Here is a 6,189-nt window from a genome sequence, read left to right as displayed (position 1 = left end):
TCAGAATTACTCTAAGAAGAAAAACTAACACTTACAGAATAGAATTTACAAGGATTAACTCACTAAATCCTCACAACCTAGAAAGTGCAGTACCCACAATGTATGGACAAGGGAACGGAGGCTCAGAAAGATGAAGTAACTGGCTCAGAAATTCCCACGTGGTAGAGGTGGGATTTGAACCCATGCAGTCACACTTCTGTGCCATGCCAGCAACCTCAATGCGTAGCATGGTGGGTGAGGGCTCAGTCACTGGAGCTGGACTGCCTGCCTCAGTGGGACCCTGGGTATGTTGCTTATCTCTTTGGTGCCTCTGTTTCCCCATCTCTCAAACAAGGCACGAAAGTCATACTCTCTTCCTCATGGGATTGCAGGGAACTGTGCTGAGGGCTCCACGGGCCAGGCTCTGAGCTGCAGCCTCAAGTTGCAGTCTGGCCTTCATCCTCCCTGATGCAGCCAGGGAAACTGGAGAGAGAGGTTGAGTCATTTGCTCCAGGTGGCACTGTTACTAAGTGGTGGGGCTTTGATTGAAATCTGAACGCCCTGACTTCAAAGTCCATGCTGTCAAACACTCTGTTCTACCTCCATGTGACACCCTCAAACTCCACATTCAAAACCAAACTCTAGGCAGCAAATTGGCACCCCTCACAGGCCGCCTGACTCACCACCTTCCCACATGGGGGCCTGAGCCCCGCACTTTGTCTTTGACTCATCCTTTCCCGGCCAGTCCCCAGCTTCGTGACTAACTGACCCCTGAGTGGAAAAACCACTCCAATCCCTCCCTTCCTCCTCGGCCCTGCTGCCTGCTCCAGTCCAGACCCCAAAGCTGCAGACAGTGGATACCAGATACCCCTGTTCCAAAGTGCAGACTTGCAAAGGGGCTGGACAGAAATGCTCCTGGTCCCTCAGCCCTCCCAGGCTGCGGGGCTCAGAAGCCGTGTGGGAGGTGAGGCTGGAGAAGAAGCTCTCTTTAGAGACCGTTGGCATCACTCCCCAACCTCAAGCCAAGTGAGGGGGCTTCAGAAAGGAAGAGAGCATGGCATATGTCCCCTGGATACATGTCCCCTGGGACATGAGACAACTAGGGACAAAAGTGAGGGGCTGGCTGGAGTCCTCCTCTTTCCATGAGGCAGAGACCTAGCTGCTTTGGGGACAGCCCACATGTCCCCTGGGATCCCAGCATTTGGGGACCAGGATGCAAAAGTTTTTCCTGGGGCCCCAGAGGGAACCTTGCAGAATGTGGCTGGTTTGAGGTTATAGAATTAGGATGATCCTGTCCCAAGAGGCTTGGAGGTGGGGGAACAGGGAAGGGGCACGTGACCTTATCAGAAGAACTCATGTTGGAAGGATGGACCCTGATAACAGGTGCTGAAGGGGGCTCGTGGGCACCAGTCAGGGGATGCTTTGCCCAGGTAGGAACTGCAGGTGAGAGATCCCTAGTGATGAGGATGGGGGGTGGGGTCTCTGAAGAAGCCACAAAAGTGCCCCTAATGAGAAAGAGCAAGTTCCCAGGCAGCTTACCTGACCCACCTGGGAACAATGACCCTCCTGAGAACACGTGAACCAGCCAAATCAGGCTTACCTGGTCACCTCTCTCCCCTCCCTGCCCCAAGCTCCAACCTTGAAGGAACAAGAAGCACCTGGCAGGGAAGAGGCAAGGGGAGTGCCAGCCAAATTGGGGTCTTGGAGGAGAAGCCCACCGTGCCTCCTTCCCCATTACAGAGGCCTTTGAGTGTAAGGCAGACTTGAGCTGGGGAAGAGAAGCTCTGAATAGAGTTTCAAGCTTTGCTGTTAGACTAGACCAATTTAATATCTGAAAAAAAAAAATTAAGCCCAAAAGTGACTGGACCAAGCTGTGAGCTATGCCTAAGATCTCATCCAGAGGTGGGGAAGTTGGGGTCAACAGAGCAGATTAGGAAGGCAGCCACTGAGAAAGAGTAACAGCACTGCTGCCTCTGGCTGCCAAGCACAGCTCACTCTGGGTCCCTTCACTGCTTCAGCCTCCTAACAGGCCCTTTTACTTTCTTCTGCTGTTCCTGCTCTACCCTCGGAGCCCATCCCAGGCCATTGGGCTGACACCTGCCAGAACAGCCTTCCCTGCCCTGTGCTTCCATCCAGAGAAATAGTATATTCTAGTGGTCATGAATCTGAATGTCTGGGTTTGAATCCCATCTTCTCAACTTGGTGGCTGAGTGACCTGAAACCAATTGCTTAACCTCTCTGTGCTTCAGCATCACTGTCTGCAACATGGGGACTGTGAGAATAGCACTCCTATTCCACTGGGGGTTTGTGAGGGTTCAAATGATTACCTAGAAAGCACTTAGCAACATAGTAAGAAGCAGCTCAGTGTTAACATTTGTCATTGTCCTCAGATTCTTCCTCCTGGCAGTGTCATCTTGGGAAAGTCCCTTTCCGGCCCTGCTTCTCAGTTCCTGTATGTGAAAAATGAATTGTGTCGGGCTAGAGTTGGCTAGAGGCTACAGCTAATGCTAGTAGCAGGCAAACTTCAGTGAAGAGAGAGACCCAAGCCTGGACCCAAGAAGAGGGCTGGCAGGCTCAGCAGGCAGGAGAGCAGGGCGGGGTCCAGCCAGCAGGACCGCCCGCTCTCCCCCGGTCTCATGCATTGGCCCTTCTTCCAGCCTTGGGGAGAGCCTCCCAAACCTGCCCCTACTTTTCCTAGGGACCACCTCGGGTGCCCTGAGCTAGATCAGGAAACAGATGTCTTTCAGGAGTAACTGCCAGGCACCCTTGGCTCCTCACTGGACACATGTGAACAGCCATCCAGGTAAGGTCCCAGGTACCCGCTCCCTTGGGCCTCTAGCCCTGCCCCACACCTCTGTCTGACCCCGCAGTGTTCACCTGCCCCTGATCCTCCTTCATCAGGGGGCCTTTTATCTTTCATCACAACTGTAGGCAGCCCAGAACTACCTATATCCATTTTACAGACTAAGAAGAGAAGGTTCTCTAAAACTCAGCTTCCCTGCCTCTAAGTGCAGTAGCTGCAGTCCTGGGGGTCATCAGAAAACTGCCTTTTCTACACTATATACAATAGCTAAGACATGGAAACAACCTAAATGTCCACTGACAGATGACTGGATAAAGAAGCTGTGCTATATTTATACAATAGAATACTACTCGGCCATAGAAAAGAATAAAATAATGCCATTTGCAGCAACACCAGATCGATCTGGAGATCGTCATTCTAAGTGAAGTAAACCACGAAGAGAAAGAAAAGTACCATATGATATCACTCACATATGGAATCTAAAAAAAAAAGAAAAGAAAAAAGAAGACACTAATGAACTTATCTATAAAACAGAAACAGACTCACAGACATAGTAAACAAACTTACGGTTACTGGGGGAAAAGGGGATGGGAAGAGATAAATTGAGAGTTCAAGATTTGCAAATACTACTATATATAAAATAGATCAAAAAAAACAAATTTCTCTTGTATAGCACAGGGAACTGCCTTCAATATCTTATAATAATCTCTAATGAAAAAGAATATGAAAACAAATATATGTATGTATATTTATGACTAAAACAAGCTGTATACCCGAAATTGACACGTAACTCTCTATACGTCAATTAAAAAATTAAATTAAATTTTTTAAAAACTACCTTTTCTAGAGGAGCTGGAGTAACAGCCAGCAGCATTCAGGTCCAATTGTGCATGAAACAAATACACCCTGAACACACACTGGGTGCCAGTGACCCAGATTTGAAGCAGACGTGGTACCAAACCTCAAGAAGTTCTTGAACTTGTAGGGGAATGCAAGTTACAGATCAGTGCGACAGAAACTGGTGCTGGGACTACCAGTGAGGGCAGGGGTTTGCTGTGGTGGCCTGATGGGTTTAGGCGGGCTCCTGGGGTCAGGAAAGAGCTTGGAGAAGGGGCTGGACTAAGCTGAGGGCAGAAAGAAGCTCCCAGGACATACTGCTTCGTCACTGGGCAGAGACAGATCAACTCTTAAAGCAAGAACTTGCAATATGGAGTCTGAAAACGTCAGGGTTCAAATCTCAGGTGTACACCCACTGACCCTGGGACCCTGGGCAAATTACTGAACCTCTGAGTTTCGACTTTCTTATTGGAAATAGGATCGATTACAATATGGACCTCCAGGGTTGCCACAGGGAGGAGGCACTGGTGGCACTTGGGATGCTGTGAGACAGTGAGAGCACTCCGGCCCCAGCCCTTACAGCCACAGAAAGAGGATGCAGCCTTATTCGGCAGCCACTCCTTCTGGTCTTTCTTGGCTGGGCCTGGACTCAGGCATACACGTTCCAGCCAACTCCCAGGCCCCCTGCAAGGAGGACACCCGTTTCCTCCTTGGTTCTCAGCCCCTCTTGAGCTGGGAACAGATGTCCTCGCTTCCTGCCCGAGCCTGAGAGGTGGGTTGGCTCCTTTTGCCGCTTCCAGGGAAGTAAAAGCCCTGGATGGAAATCTCTGGGCTTCCCCAGAGAGGAAAGCTCTCTCTTCCCTGGCTTCTGCCCCTCCTCTCTGATCAGGCTTCTAATCCCAGCATCCGCCGCTAAAACACAAACATTTCTGGGCCCTCTTTTAGCCCTGTCTTCCTCTAGGAGGCCCCAGGCTGGGGTGTGTTGATTGAAGGCATCTATGAGTCTTAGTCTGAACAATTCCCCAACTCTGCTCAAAAAGGTGGTGGGAGGGAAACCAAGAAAGGACAGAGCAACTATGCAGGAAGGCACTGAAGGCACCTGGAGAATCAAGGTAAAGAAGTAAAAGAGGAAATTAACATTTCCTGATCGTCTGACACATGCTAGGAATAAACAAGGAAGAGGGTAGCATGTATTGGGCATCTACTGAGTGCCAGGCATACTGAGTGCCCTGGGACTACAAAGCAGTATGGTAAGAACTGGTCCCTGCCCCCTATTCCCTGGGAGATTTCACATACATCCCATCTGGTCTTTTCTAGTTCTCATCACAGTCCCTTGAGGTAGGTACCTTGGCCTCATTTTATAGATGAGGAGACAGAGGCAGCTCTGGTCCAGTGAAAGTCCATCCCTGGGTAGAGACTGAACCCTTGTGATGGGGATGCCCAGGATGGACACAGGCAAGTCTCTTAGTCCCCAGCCCTAATGGGCAGTGTTGGCCCCGGGGCACCCTGTCAGATTGGCCAAGGATTTGTCACATCTGCATGGAGGTCTGAGCCTCAACCTGCCCCATTCTTCCTTCTCCTCTTTGTCTTTCACAGGTCTTAGCCCCCAATCAAGCACTTGCACATCTAACCCCATCTCAGTATCTGCTTCCTGAAGGACCTAATTAACAAACTCTACCTCTAAAATCAGTCCACAGTTCTCCATCCAATCCATCCAATTCTCTCCATCATCATGACCTCCAAATTCCCCATTCTTCTCACTTGGATGGTTACATGATCCCTACTTGGTCTCTGCGTTTCCTCTCTTATCCCTTTACGACCCAGCCTCCACACAACTACCATTGATGTTTCACACATGCAAATCACATGTTACTTCCCTGCTTAAAGCTCTCCAACTGGGCTTAGAATCAAACCTATTCCTTCCCCTGTCCTGTAAAGGCCCACATTACCTTGCCCTGCCTTCCACTCCAGCTTCCTTTCTCCCCTGGAGTTCTGCCCCATTGGCCTTCTTTCTGTTCCTGGAATATATCAAACTCATTTCTGCCCCAGGGCCTTTGCACTAGCCATTCCCTCTGCCTACAACAGTATTTCCCCAAATTTCTACATAGCTGGTTTCATAGCTCATTCAGGTCTCAGCTCAAATGCAGGCCTTTCCTGACAACCTTATAAATAATGCCCATCTCCCAACTACCCCCCACCCCACCCCTCCTATAATTTTTTATCATGTTCTTTTTAAATGCCTTTATAGTTCTCATTATTTTTATAAATCAACTTGTTTATTTGATTATTCATTTGTTTACTGCCTGCCTCCCCACTAGATTATAAAACTGTGAGCTTGTCTTGTGTCCAGCTTTCCTCAATGCCTGGTGCCATGCCTGGCCCAAAGTCAGTCTCAAAACATATATTTTGAATGAATGAGTATATTTGTTCATTTAGGGAAGAATTCTCTTTCCCTAAGGATGGAATTAAAGTGAAGAAGTTGAAAAACCTGGAAGATGTGAGCTTTAGAGGGAAAATGTAAGGACAATTGCAGTCTTGTGGAAGTTCCCCCGAGAATCCTGTTCTGATCA

This window comes from Camelus ferus, chromosome 12, assembly GCF_009834535.1.
Source record: "Camelus ferus isolate YT-003-E chromosome 12, BCGSAC_Cfer_1.0, whole genome shotgun sequence".
NCBI lineage: Eukaryota > Metazoa > Chordata > Mammalia > Artiodactyla > Camelidae > Camelus > Camelus ferus.
The sequence above is the reverse complement of the archived record's forward strand: the minus strand, read 5'-3'. Positions refer to the sequence as shown.